Source organism: Pteropus vampyrus, unplaced genomic scaffold, assembly GCF_000151845.1.
Source record: "Pteropus vampyrus isolate Shadow unplaced genomic scaffold, Pvam_2.0 Scaffold71, whole genome shotgun sequence".
Classification (NCBI taxonomy): Eukaryota; Metazoa; Chordata; class Mammalia; order Chiroptera; family Pteropodidae; genus Pteropus; species Pteropus vampyrus.
Window position 1 is genome coordinate 5,005,591 of NW_011888852.1, and position 14,973 is coordinate 5,020,563.

Here is a 14,973-nt window from a genome sequence, read left to right on the forward strand (position 1 = left end):
AACAATTGATTTGAATGTGATTGGACTGAATGCTCTAGTCAAAAGACGGGGTGACTAAATAGATAAAAAAACAACACCTTTACATATGCTGCCTACGAGAGACTCACTTCAGATTGAAAGACACACAGACTAAAAGTAAAGGGATGGAAAAAGATATTTCATGAAAATGGGCGGGGGGTGGGGGGGGAAGCTGGGGTAGCAATACTTATACCAGACAAAATAGATTTTAAAACCAAGGCTATCACAAGAGACAAAGAAGGACCCAGGAATCCTACTTCTGAGTATTTATCCGAACAAACCCAAAACACTACTTTGAAGGGACATATGAATCTATAAGTTCATTACAGCATTATTTACAATAGCCAAGATATGGAGGCAACTTGGGTGTCCATCAATGAATAAATGGATAAAGAAGAGGTGGTGCATACATACAATGGAATATTACTCAGCCATAAAAAAGAATAAAATCTTGCCATCTGTAACATGAGATAAAGACAAATACCATATGATTTCACTTACATGTGGAATCTAAAGAACAAAATAAACAAACAGAAACAAACTCAGATACAGAGAACATTTTGATGGTTGCCAGATGGGAGGAGGGTGGAAGAGGGTGAAAAGGCGAAGGCATTAAGAAGTACGAATTGGTAGTTACAAAACAGTCATGGGGATGTGAAGTACAGCATAAGGAATATAGTCAATAATATGCTAATAACTATATATGGTATCAGATGGGTACTGGATTTATCAGGGTGGTCACTTCGTAAGTTACATAAATGTCTAATCACCATGTTGTACACCTGAAACTAATATAATATTGTATGCTAATGTAACTGAAAAAAGATTTAAAAAAAAATAAATGGTTAGAAAATAGTTTTTAAATGTGTTCTTCTGTGAATGTGTGTGTGTGAATATGTGCATGTGTCAAGGGTCACAATACAAAACTTATTTATTATTATGAATTAGAATCAGTTTAAAAAGTACTACCTCTAAACCATACCGTTCCTTAAACCATGTCTGTTGGAGGAGGAGGAGCCACAATCCCTCCTCCTCCCTTGAAGAAATACTGACCACATTTGATCCTTGAACAACATGGGGATTGGGGCCCCAACCTGCACCCCCAGTTGAAAATCTGCATACAACTTTTGATTCTCTAATTACCCTTTATATCCACGGGGGGTGGTTCCAGGACATCTCCCCCACCCACAGACACCAAAATCCACTAATGATAAGGTCTCCTATATATAAAATGGCATAAATCAATATATACAGTTGGCCTTTCACATCCGCAAACTTCCAACTGCAGACTGAAAACAGTATAAGCATTTATTTTAAAAAGTCCGTGTATACATGGACCCGCACAGTTCAAACCCATGTTATTCAAGAGTCAATGGTAGTCAAAAATCTAGGGTCTGAGAATTTGGCTCCGCAATCTGGTCTCACTGGCACATTTCAAATCTTTATAATGGTCTCACAACAGCTCCAAAACTATGGTTTTGTTGCCAAAAGACATAGTTCCTGTCCCATTACTCAGGGACTGTTGCATTGAGGGATGCATCAAAGAGTCATATTTAGAATCTCAGAGTAGTAAACATCAAATTTGTAATAGTGATCTCTGGGCAGGGAAGGAAAAGAATAGAAAATAACAATAAGGATAACTGGTAGGTACACAGATGTTCGAAATATTATTTTCTACACTTGTTTGTATCTTTGATATACTTTTAATAAAGTAAATGTAACAAAATGCATCAATCTTGGAATCTCACTAACACTAAGATTTCAGGTTCTTGTCTGTGTTAGCAGTTCCTATTTGTCCAAGGGAGCGGTTTAAAGCTCACAAAGGTTATTTCATTCTCATTCCTATAATGTTTTAGCCACTAGTGGAACAAAGAGCCTTGCTCGCCTTTAGCGAGCTGTCACACTGATATCAACCGCGCAGATCCGCACCCCACCCAAATTTGTTCAGCGGTGTCAACCTGTGTCAGATCAATTAAAAGCCCATAGAATATATGCTCTAACATACCATGATGTCCTGAAAACACCATTCTCCAGTCACAGCATAATATTTTATAAAGAGCACTTTCAGAGGTCATTAAAAATCAACTGTAATGATCCAATCAAAAAATGGGCAGAGGACCTGAACAGACACTTCTCCCTACAGGACATACAAGTGGCCAATCAATATACGAAAAGACGCTCAACATCGCTAGCTATTAGGGAATTGCAAACCAAAACCACAATGAGATGCCATCTCACACCTGGTAGAATGGCTATAATCAACAGAACAAGCAGTAACAAATGCTGGAGAGGATGTGGAGAAATAGGAACCCTCATACACTGCTGGTGGGACTGCAAATTGGTACAGCCACTATGGAAAACAGTATGGAGGTTCCTCAAAAACTAAGAATTGATCTACCATATGATCCAGCAATCTCTCTCCTGGGTATTTACTCCAAAGACTTGAAAACCCATATCTGTAAAGATATTTGCACACCGATGTTCATAGCAGCATTATTCACAGTGGCCAGGGCATGGAAGCAACCGAAGTGTCCTACGATAGATGATGGGATAAAGAAGCTGTGGTACATACATACAATGAAATATTACTCAGCCATAAGAAGAGATGAAATACTGCCATTTGCGACAACATGGATGGACCTCGATATAATCATGCTAAGTGAAATAAGCCAGACAGAAAAAGTTGAAAAATCACATGATATCACTTACATATGGGATATAAACCTAAAAGCAACAAATGAATAGGACAAACAAACAGAGACTCATGGACATGGACAATGGACTAAGGGGTACCAGAGGGTAGCGGGGAGGCGGGTGAGGGAGGTAGACAGGGTAAAGGGGATCAAATATGTGATGATAGAAAGAAATCTAACTATGAGAGATGAACATACAGAGTAAATATATATATATATGCCTTATGGTTAAAGTGTACAGTTGAAACTTATTGGATTTCGTTAACCAATGTCACCATATAAATAAATAAATAAAACTCTAGCAAAAATAGGAGGGATTGTTGATATTGCTTGTAGTTACTCCATTACTATAAAGAACAAAAAAGTTTGAAACAAAATAAACTTTAAATTATGCTCTATTTTTTAAAGATGAATGTACAGGAAGGATTTATAACAAACACATGATCAGATAATTTCTACAAAGTATAGCAAGAGCTACAGAGTCGTCATCCATGGCCAATGCAAGGGGTTCTGTAAGGATTCCTGGATGACAACTGAGAGGTACTTGGAGGAATTTAAGTCAGTTAAAAAAAAACTAGCGGGGAGGTAGTTGGGATAAAAGGAGTCAAATATGTGCTGACAGAAAGAAATCTGTGGGTAGTGAATACACAAATGCAATATATATATATAGATGTCTTACTGTTAAATTGTACACCTGAAACTTACCAGATTTTGTTAACCAATGTCACCATAAACAAAAAATTGTTGGGTGAAAAAAAAAAGGTAAAAAAAAAAATAAAAAATATACTAACTTGGTGGGTTAGAATAGTTTTCTGACAATTTTTTTGTGGCTAAATTCTCACTTCTGTAAGAAAATTTGTGTATCCCTGTTACACATCAACTGTGCGATCTTTGGCAAGTTATACGGTCCCTCTGGGCCACCTTATTTCCTCATCTGCAGATCAAGAGGGGCTAGGTGATGCTTCCATGATGCCATGGTTGTGGCTACAAGTGCCGCATGGGATTGCAGGGCTCATCAGCTGCTGTTAAGCTACGTTGCCCCACCCCGGGAAGTCCGAGGAAGAGACCGTCACTCATGAAGCTGTAATGCACAGAGCAGAGCAAAACAATAATTTTTCTTCCATGGTTGTCAAATTGACTTTTACTTTATTTTATTATTTTACTTATTTTATAAATTTATTAATAAAGTTATATAGGTTTTAAGTGTACAATTATATGTCATATATTTATTGCATTGTGTGTCCACCACCCAAAGTTAAATTTCCTTCTGTCACCATATATTTGACCCTCTTTACCCTTATCTACCTCCCCACTCCAACCTCACAAAACTGTTGTCCGTGTCCATGAGTTTCTGTCTTGTTCGTCTGATGCTTTCAGTTTTATATCCCACATATGAGTGAAATCATATGGTTCTCAACTTTTTCTCCTTTTAATAATAAATGTCATCTACCAACACAACACAATTCCTACTTTTCTCTCTAGCATTGTTTCTTTCTAGCATTATTTTTATTGCCATTAAGGAATAAGAATGAAAATGTATTATGGTGTTAGACACCTTCACCAAGGCCTTCACATTCCCAATTGCCACCAATGCCATTGGTCGACCATCAGAGCTTTCCTTCTTCAGGCAGAAGAGAAAAAAAAGCACCATGACTGTCCCTTCACCAGTTCACTCATGGTCCCCTTCATGTGCTCTCAAGCACAAAAACAGTGCTCTCTTTTTCTGGCATCTGGGTTTTACAATAAACCCCAACCGAGTGAGCAAAACAACTTATCATTTTCAAGTTTTTAAAATAAACAGGACTGTTTACAAGAAAAGCGGCACTGACCACATGCATACACCATGATTTAAGTGTACATAATTCCACACTAAAATCAAATTTGCCAGGCAGGATCAAAGTTAGGGTGATACGAACCTTCTATTTTTAAGTTGTCAGTTTAAATCCAACTCCTGTTAGCAGTTACTCGAGATTATTTCCACTCCTTGTAAGATTCAATTGGTGATTTTAATCCTGAAGAAAATAAAATTCAAAAAGTATTGTTTACAATGGATATGTTGTTGGCTGCTCTGTGTCCATGCCCAAGCACTGAACAAATGGAATCTTTGGACAATCCTTCCTGAGCACTGCTTCTCGGTCACTGTGGCCAAGAAAGGTCTACATCACCTTCCAGCTGTACAGCAGTCAGCCCAGGGGTCATCACTTGCCCATTCTGGAAGGGCCCACTCTAAAATCATCCACCATGACAGAACATCTTCGTTTCATTATTTCAACCTTATCAATTTTGACCCTATAACTCAGGACTAACATTAAGTAAACCTTGGTATCCCCTCTATAAAACTTGGTTCACTAACCAAATTTAGAATATGGACACAGTTGCCGAAGGAATACTTAATTCCTTTAAAGGAACAGACTGTTTCCTTGAGTACATTAGCAACACTTTTTGTAAACCAGTAATTAATACAACAATAAGAAGTGCCTTCAAAGGGTAAAAACATTCAAAAGAATGCCCAAAAGAAGTCTTATTGCTGTACTGGTTTCTTTCTTGATGAGAAACCAGGCTCACACACACACACACACACACACACACACACACACACACACACACACACACAGATGTATGTATTTCAAACTGTCCTCACTTAAACTAGTCTATTATCCCTACATGCTCCAAAGGAGTGGCAGTCACAGGTTTGTATCGTAAGGCATAACCCGAAGTGATCTTTACATATGAGGAAACTGAGGCACACTGAAAATTAAACAACTTGCAAAAGATCACACAGCTAGTAAGTGGCAGCGAAAGCATTCAGACCCCAGCACTCTGGCTCCATCCAGTCCCACCGCCTCAGTCACTGCAACAGAATCCTGCCCCCAGAGGAGACGGGAGGAAGGCAACACTGGCTGCCTCCGCCCTCATGCTGAGACTGAGCAACAGAGCGCCAGAACCCAAGGCTGGGTCTGAGCTCCACTGAAAAGCATGATGATGAGGGAAGGGGCATGCACGACAGGAAGTAGAAGCCCTCCAAAGTCTCTTCAACCTCCAAAAGGCCGTGATTCTAAAGGGGCACGTAGCACAACCGAAAGACTGGCTCTCTGTAAAGGAAAGGATAACCAGAGCCAAGCCTTGGTTTGTAAGGCAGTATTCATCATTCATACGTCTCAACAAACAAAGCTACTAGGAATGCTTACAACGGTCCAAGCAACGCCTAGTGGCGAGCAACGCAGACGTGGCCCTGACCCTCATGGAACTTAGAGTCTTGTCTTGATATTAAGCAGGCCAATGTTAATAAACCATGGAGTATTACACAGTCAACAGACATGGCACAGGGATAGAGAAAAGCAAGGGTGAGGGACCTCCTTGGATCTACTGGTGAGGAACTCACTGAGGAGGTAACAAACTGAGAGGATGAGGAAGTGCCAGCCTCTTCAGCGGTTGTGGAATGAGAATTCCAGGCAGAAGTTCTCAGACGGTCGCGCAGGGATGGGAGAATTTGGTGCGTCTGGGAAACTGAAGGAAAGGAATGGGCAAGGAGGTGAGCAGCTGGAGGTGAGGCAGGAGGTTGGGGGGAGACTGGAGGCAGCTCGTACTGGACCCTGAAGGCGATATATGGAAAATAGATTTTAAGTACAAAGGGGAGCCTTTGAATGGGTTTCGAAAGCAAAGAAGTTAAATGATTTGGCATAGTTTTAAATGATCACACTGGCTGCTTCCATGGAGAAGGGTGGGATGGGAGACTAGCAGGGAGACAGACAGGGGTGAGTGCTGCTGAGGAAGGTGAGATCGGTGATGTATTATTTAGTTTTGTTGTTTTAAGATGAGGGCTTCTGCAGAGCATCTTACAGATCAAGAGGAATTTATCAGCAAAAAGAAGAGATTCACATTGCAAAAGGTAGAGGAAGGGGGACCACAGACGGGAAGAGGAGAGAATAAGGGCAGACACAGCTAGGTTTGTCCATCTGGTCACAGGAAGATGAGAGCATCCCTTCTCCAAGATTATCTTGAGAAATCTGAGTAAGACTGGTGGGGGCAGAGATTTGAGGCACAAAGAAAGGTGGTAAATGGGGAGTGTGTTCTGAAATACTTGGTAGAAAACAAAAGGCAAGTTCCTGCGGGGACCAGTCAGTCAGCATGGCTGACAACAAAGCCATTGTAGGCTCCTCCTCTGAGGAGCTGCAGAAAAAGTAGCTCTACTCATGAAACATGAGGTTTGCTCACCACTCAACCCAAAACCTGTGTCCTTTACCACTGGACTCTCTGGTCACAAGGAGGTGACCAGATCTGGATCAAGAAGCAGTACAGCCTAGCAGGTACTTGGGCACTTAACTATTAGAGTCGCAAAAATATCGCTTACGATAAACTCTCAAACTGTAAACTGGTCACATTCCTACCAAGTAGGCTGTGCTCTTAAGTGGGTAAAAAGTAACACTTCTAAATATTTTTTGTGATGAGCATACCAGTCAGCACTTGGAAATTAGGCAGTCAGAAGAAATTCTGAAATGGTAATACAGACTATTTACATTTCTTATGTTCCTTATCTTTTGAATCCTTTAATATAATAACTTAGAGGAAGGGGCTGGAGATAAATCACATTCATAACTCTGAAAGGATGTACAAAAACTAACAACATCAGTTACTTTTGGAAAGGGAATGGTGGTGGGAGAGAAGGGTGGAAGATTCGTCACTTACGTACTTTTTAAACTTCGTATCGACTGGAAAATACCTCCAGAGTCAGAAAGATCACAATCGATAGATAACAGAGAAGAAGAGTAAAACAGTGGGAAATATTGTGTCTATTGCTTTCTCAAGCATTGATTCTGCTTCATACCTGAACTTCTTTCTGCATAAACTTTTTATTAACAAAGATTAACTTCCCTCCCGCCACCACATTTTGAAGCAGTACCATGATTAGTCTCTCTGAGATGTCTACAGATTTTGGTTTAGCTCTTGGTAAAACTACAAGAAGACTGGATTCCCAGTATCCATTCAAAAATCAGTGTGATTTACTCTCAAATGTGGCTCCATGTTTTTCATTCCCCAGGTAAGTCTTACATTCCCACTTAGTAGGTAGAAACATCTTACAAAGACAACCCATTCAAAAGGAGCTCTTACTTATCCTAAAGCTTTAATTACAGAATTACAGAATTCAGCAGACAAACAAGATAATAGAAATGAAAAAGGCCTTTGACTCACAATGAGACACAAATAGGGTTGCCACAAAATAGACTGTGTGTGACTTAGAGCTTATTCTTCATTTAGGCCAAATTTTAATGCATTTTATTATTTGTATTAGAGTGCTCTGATTGAAATTTCACGTATGCACAAATGTATACTATTTCATTATTGACAGTGCAATACTTTCTTTTCTCTTATATTTGTAACTTTTAATATGTTGATTCTACATATTAAACATTCTACATTCTCAAGGAGAATAAGAATCAAGGCAAACTATTTCAGCATGAATAATTTATCAACTACAAATTGAAGATCCTTAGAAATCTATTTTTACTGAATTGTTTATAAACTGATGAATAACTGTTATCCTTAAAAAAAAAAAATCAAACCTCTGTACCTTAGCAACCTCAAAAAGAATAAACTAGATCTTAGATGCAACACAGGCATCTTAGAGGTATCCTTACTCAAAGCAATTCTGACCTAAGAAAATCTGAGTTTACTATAAATATAAATTTGGGAGAGATTATTTGTCTTACAAAATGATTCATAACAAATGTAAAAGTATGATTCGATTTACAAAAATCTGAAACATGTACAGCGTTTCAAAAATAAATATCCTTTTTTTCAATAAATATTTACCAAGTACTTGATGTTGCAGTTGCTAGAGTTAACTGCTAAACTTTACAAATTTTTGCTTTTAAAGATATATTTAACTCTTTAGGAACAATGTAGACTCTTTAGTAGACTTAAGAGATCTCACTTTTACATTTTACTTTTAAAATATAATTCTAACTTTAAAAATGTATTCTGGCCATTTTCTCTAAACGTTTTTGTGGGGCACTAAAGAACATCATTGTTAGCAAACTGCAGCGCAAATCAAATTAGTTTGAGGACACTTTATCTTATAAACTCTGCCCATCAAAACACCAAACATCCTTAAAACTTTAAGAATTTTAAAAGCTGTTCCAGATTTTTTGTAAGCAATACAAAAAAGTATTATTTCATTGATATAGTCAATAAACCACTTTTAAAAATGTTCCCAGTATGTCCTTCAGAAAACAGATAAGCTGTATTGTTCTAAATAACAGAAGAAAAGAAAATCCATGTAGAATAGCTTAGCTCACATTTGGAAAAGGGATACTTCTCTTTTTTAAAGAGTGTTTTAAGGTTGATTTTGTAGGTAACTAGGTATATTTCTACCTTCTCGTTGCTGTGAAATCATCTCAGGACAGCCTTGGTGTCATTTTTTAACCCTGATGAGTGTTAAGGAAATGAGCTCCACACACACACACACACACACACACACCTTCTATGTAATAAATAAATAATAAAGGCGGCTCAGCCTAAAACTGGAATGTCAGAACCATGCATCGCAACCACGCCACACAGAGGGCAAAAACATGTTTCAAAACTTTCCCTATTTTTCATTCAGCACTTCTCATATGTCAACAAACAAGTAATATATATGGGGCTTATCACCCTCTAAATCTTTAAATTAATTTCCATAACTCTAGCCATAAACCCAATTATGGTAAACACAAGTGACCTTTCACTTTTCCTCTTTTCGACTTTGGTCCTCTGAGAAATTCAGAAGAATGACCATATGCCCAGTATGACTTAAACCATTTTTCTATCTTCACTTGAGCTTAGATGCACTGGAAGGAATAGGGATTATTTCTAAAAAGCTCTTTAAAATATCCTATGGGAAGCCATCCTGAAGTAATTCTCAACATTTTCACTCATTCTTTGATTCAGTCAACAAATATTTACTGAGTTTCTACCATGTGCTTGGTGCTGTGCTATGTACTAAAACTGAACAGCTTCCCAGATTCAAAACCTTCATTTTCTAAAGAATTAAAAGAATCTAAGTCAGTAAAAAATGCCATTAAACTCCTTCAAAATATTTAGAGTCTTAAAAGTGTAATAAAAGATATTTGGGGGGCTATTTTAGGCTTTGTTTTATTCTTATTTTAAACAAGGTGGCAAAAGAGTGATTTCATCACAGAGAGTCTGAAACTCTGGGCCAGCCTGGGGCAATGGATTTTCCTCATGGTACCAGGCCCAGTGAGACCCATGATCTGTAGCTGGTACTCATAGGACAGTTCCCCTGTTCCCTAGCCTGAAGGTGGATGGACTCTGGGGCATGAACTTGAACTGCTCCAGCTCGTTACGGTTTCTACAGGTAGAAGTCTCTTGAAAATGCAGATATGGTATAACTGAGGAAATGATACCAATTAAACTTAATATTTCTGCACTATAAATTCAAATCCTCCTTCCATTTCATGTGGCATCTGCTTTCTCACCGTGTAAGCCACGTACTTCTTTAGACCTCCATTGCAGATTCTCGCTGTTGAGAAAGAATCCAGAAACTAAAAAGAAAACACAACAGAAACAGAATCTGTACAGGAGTAAAAGTGAATTCATCCATTGTGATCAGCTCTGTACATTCTTGAGCCAGGAAAATACGCCCAGAAGAATGACATAGAGTCCAGATCATGTTGGAAATATTTTTGTCAATGATGATGATACCATTGTTGAGATATATACAAAATGGCATTACCGGGTAATGAGGCTTGATTGTGCCACTGACTTGAAAGATTAAATTGGAAAGAAGTTTACCTCTTGTTGGAGCCACCCAGGCCAGAGAGACATAAGAAAAGTGCCTTACGAGGTTATGGTGGATTACCCATTAACCAAGAGGATATCTGTGAATAACCAAGTCAGTTACTGTGCACAACAAAAATTCTTTCCATGTAGATTTAGTCACTGAATCTAGACTAACGAGGAGATTTTCACATGCTAAGGAGTCATAAAACATAGCAAAGGCCAAGAAGAGATGCATCAACATACAGAAGCGCTATTCTAGCAAGTATAAAGAAAATATCAGGAAGACATTCTCGACCTTAAAAATGACAGGCCCACAAATTAGCCGAACTAAGATCTTACTATGAAGCCTCAGATGTTAAGGCTGGGTCTATAAAAAGCCACATTTTGACAAAATCAACCAAAACTTTCCATTGAGCAGCCCGTTTACATACTTAACCAACCCTCTGAGCTTTATAACTGACATTACCACTGTCCATTAAAATCCCAGCCTTTTTAGAGTGAAATGTGTCATACAACATCAGGGACAACACAGCTGCTTTCTCAGTCGGTTTAACTTTTACTCAGCAGACAGTTTCTCAGTGATGCTTAACTTAAAATAATCAAGCACGAAGCTACAACCAAGATAGATCAATAGTTGCACACTTGAGCAGCAAAGTAAACAGAATAAACAAGATGTACTTTTAAGCAAAGAAAATGTGAAGACATTTCAAAGCAAGATCTCAAACAGTCATCTAGAAATCCTGGCACTTTATTTGGCTAAAAATTTTTAATCGTAAAATTAGAACATAAGTAAAAATCATTAATATGCCCTCATTTGATTAACTAAGTTAATAGACTTCTTGTTGAAAACCTAATTTTGTCTGAAATACCAAGTGTTGATATAAATACAATTAACAAAAATTGGCAGGCATAGGCGGATCAAGCACCTTAGAAACAATTTGCCATCACTTTGTGAAATTGAAATTTTGCCTATGGTAAAATTTAGTAATTCCACAACCTGGTACATATCTTAGACCAGTTTTCAAATTTTAGATAGAAATGATTAATGAAGTCAATTTATTGTGTTTCTATCAGCATTTTTATAATTAGATTGAAATTTACCAGAGTCATTTTTCAGAGTAGTATTACATTTTGGATTTTTTAAAGTGATAGATGCATAGAGAGATAGAGGTATTTGTATATATGTCCTGTTGGATTAAGATTAAAACAAAATCCTTTGAAAGGCACTGCCCTAATGACATTATTGCATATACTATAGTATTCATAGCAGCTTTATTCAAAATAGTAAAAATCTGGAAATAACCCATCTATCAACTAGACAATAGATAGAAAAATTATGGAATAATCTCACAATGGAATGATTTCAAAATTACTATATAAATTTATTATATAGTAACAAAAATACATACTGGCAAATAAAGATTAATCTTAGAGACATAATGTTAAATGAAAAACAAAGTAGAACCTAGAAGACCACGTAGAGTATGAAATCATTTTTATAAGTTTAACAATTAAAAATAAAAACTGAATATCATGGAGACAGTTACACATGTGATTAAATTATATTTTAAACATCAAGGCGCTGAAAACGAAATTCGAGATATTAATACTTGAAATAGAGGAGTAGCACAACAGGAAGACATAGCATTAGCAATGTTGCATTTTATGTTATATTGTCATATATTAAGTATTATAATGTTCCACATACTCTTTTAAAAGTAGCAAATATTACATAATAAAATATTTTAATTAATTTAAAACAAACAAATCTCAAGGGACACGTATAAAAAGGTCCCTATTGTGAATAATCAGATATTTCTCTCCAGTAAGGTGTTAATATCCAAAAAATACATAAAGAACTCACAAAACATCAAAAAAACAAACAATCTGATTAAAAAATGGGCAGAGGACCTGAATAGACATTTATCCAAAGAGGACATACAGATGGCTGATAGACATGACAAGATGCTCAAAATCGCTAACCATCAGGGAAATGCATATCAAAACCACAATGAGATATCATCTCATTTCTGTCAGAATGGCTATCATCAATAAATAAACAAAGTGTAGGCAAGGATGTAGAGAAAAGGGAACCCTCATGCACTGTTGGTGGGATTGTAAATTGGTGCAGCCACTAAGGAAAACAGTATGAAGGTTCCTCAAAAACTCAAAAATAAAACTACCATATGACTCAGCAATTCCACTTCTGGATATTTACCTGAAAACATCCAAACCACTAATTCACCCCGTTTTTCATTGCAGCATTATTTACAATAGCCAAGATATAGAAGCAACCTATATGTCCATCAACAGAGGAATGGATAAAGAAGAGATGCATATATACAATGGAATATTACTCAGTCATAAAAAAGAATGAAATTCTGCCATTTGCGACAACACAAATGAACTTAGGGGTATTATGCTAATTGAAATAAGTCAGACAGAAAAACGAATATCATATGATTTCACTTATATGTGTAATCTAAAAAACAAAAGAAACAAACAAAACAGAAACAAACTCATAGATACAGAGAATATTTTGATGGGAGGGGCGTTGGGGCGATGAATGAAAAGGTGAAGAGATTAAGAAATACAAATTGCTGGTTATAAAAACACATGAGAATGTAAAGTACAGCATAGGTAAAATAGTTAATAATATTGTAATAATTACATATGGTGTCAGATGGGTACTAGACTTAACAGGGTGATAGCTTTGAAAGTTATATAAATGTCTAACCACTATGCTGTACACCTTAAACTAATATAATATTGTAAGTCAACTTCAACTGAAAATTTTTTTAAATTTAAATTGTAAATTAAAAAAAAAAACAATAACAAAAAAATAACAAGAAACAATAACAAAAAAATAACAAGAAACAATAACAAAAAACAATAACAAGAAAAAATAACAAGAAACAATAACAAAAAAATAACAAGAAACAACAACAAAAAAAACCCAATATTTCTCAGCAGATGGAAATTTAAGAACCACAATTCAATCAAAGATTAAGAAAAAGTAGGGATCCTAACTTACAATTAGAAGAGCTTTAGAACAATGAATTAAAACTTTAAGAACAATCATTTCTTGAGCACCCACTATACACAGATTATAAAGTCACAAAACACATGTAATAATTACTGAGCATCCCAAGAGTTAATGATTTGTTACAGACGATTAGCCCTTCCTGGCTTATGCCTTCTTCCTGACCTCTGAATCTCCTCTCTTCAAAGTCCAGTGCCTTTCACAAAGCCCTCTTGATCCCCTATCCAAATGTGGTCTCTATCATCACTCACGATGCTGTACACTTCTCATGTGTCGCTTATTCCATGTGGCCTCACCCGGATTCAGGTCCCAGGGCAGAACCCCACTTCTTCTGAGGCTGTGTGGTCCCTTTGACCCTCGCCTAAAGTCTCCCTGGGAATCCTGAGCTAACCATTAAGATGCCAGTGATCTAAGCCCTTGTCGGTACATTTACCATCCCAAGAACACTCCCTGGCTGTGATTTATGATTGGTTCATTGATGTCATATTCTCTCACTTCCATGGCAATAATGGCTATTGGTTTTCTTTGAATGACCTGGGAGTGAGAGACTCCATACTACCCAGTGCCACTCAGCCTATGTCCTGCAGTCAGTTAGTCAGTGCTGGTTAGACTTAGGTTGGGTGGACCAGCTAGACCCCTCTACTACTCCATCGACCTTAAATCCTCATATCTACATCTTCCTCAGTTTCCTAGGTCATCCCTTTTCTAATGAGTCCCAATGCTGTACACCCGTATACACCAACCATCTCCTTTTTGGAAACTACATGGTACTATCTGGATATACATCCTTTACTAAAATGTGAGCTCCCACGCATCTCTACATCCATCAAAGGTCTAATGCAGGTATCTCAGTCTCAGCACTATTGCTTTTGGAGCCAGATTCTCGGGCAGGGATGCGGGGCTGTCCTGTGTGCTGTTGAATGCTTAGCAGCATCCCTGGCCTCTATCCACCATATGGCAGTAGCACACCTGCAGGCTGTGACAACTAAAAATGTCTCCCGGTATTGTCAAATGTCCCCTGGGGGGCAAAAGTTGCCCTTTGTTGAAAACCATTGGTTCCCAATAAATCATGATTCTGCCCAATAATTAGATGATCTTGAAATTTTTAAATCTGGATTACTGTTAAATAAAAATTAAATAGAATTCCAGAGAAAGATGCTTTCGATGCCGATTTAATTAATCAGAGAAAACCTGTTCTGCTACTGGTTGCACATAGATTAAGTTTTGAATCCTCGGCATAGAAAATATAGTACTTTTTCTTTTTTAAGTTATCCTGGGGAATATTACTCAGCACAATTGTTTAGGCTGAGATTTAAAAAAAATAAATAAAAGATTTGGATCATCGTTTCTATACTCAGATATTAATCCACTTGAAAAAGAGCATTTCCCTGGGCAGCTTGAAACTTCGTGATTTAGTGTCATTTTGAACCACCTTAGCAA

At 37.3% G+C, this 14,973-nt stretch overlaps 1 protein-coding gene across 1 annotated transcript in view; it reads right to left on the bottom strand.

The window, feature by feature from the left end:
• Positions 1-10,252, bottom strand: part of SMAD9 (SMAD family member 9) — a 43,147-nt gene extending 32,895 nt beyond the window's left edge. Inside the window, exons 1-2 of the mRNA XM_011361833.2 lie at positions 10,187-10,252; positions 4,628-4,723 (exon numbers count right to left, since the gene is read on the bottom strand). The gene's annotated coding sequence lies outside the window, so the exon portion shown is untranslated. The remainder of the gene's footprint in view (positions 1-4,627; positions 4,724-10,186) is intronic.
• Positions 10,253-14,973: the final 4,721 nt, after the last annotated feature.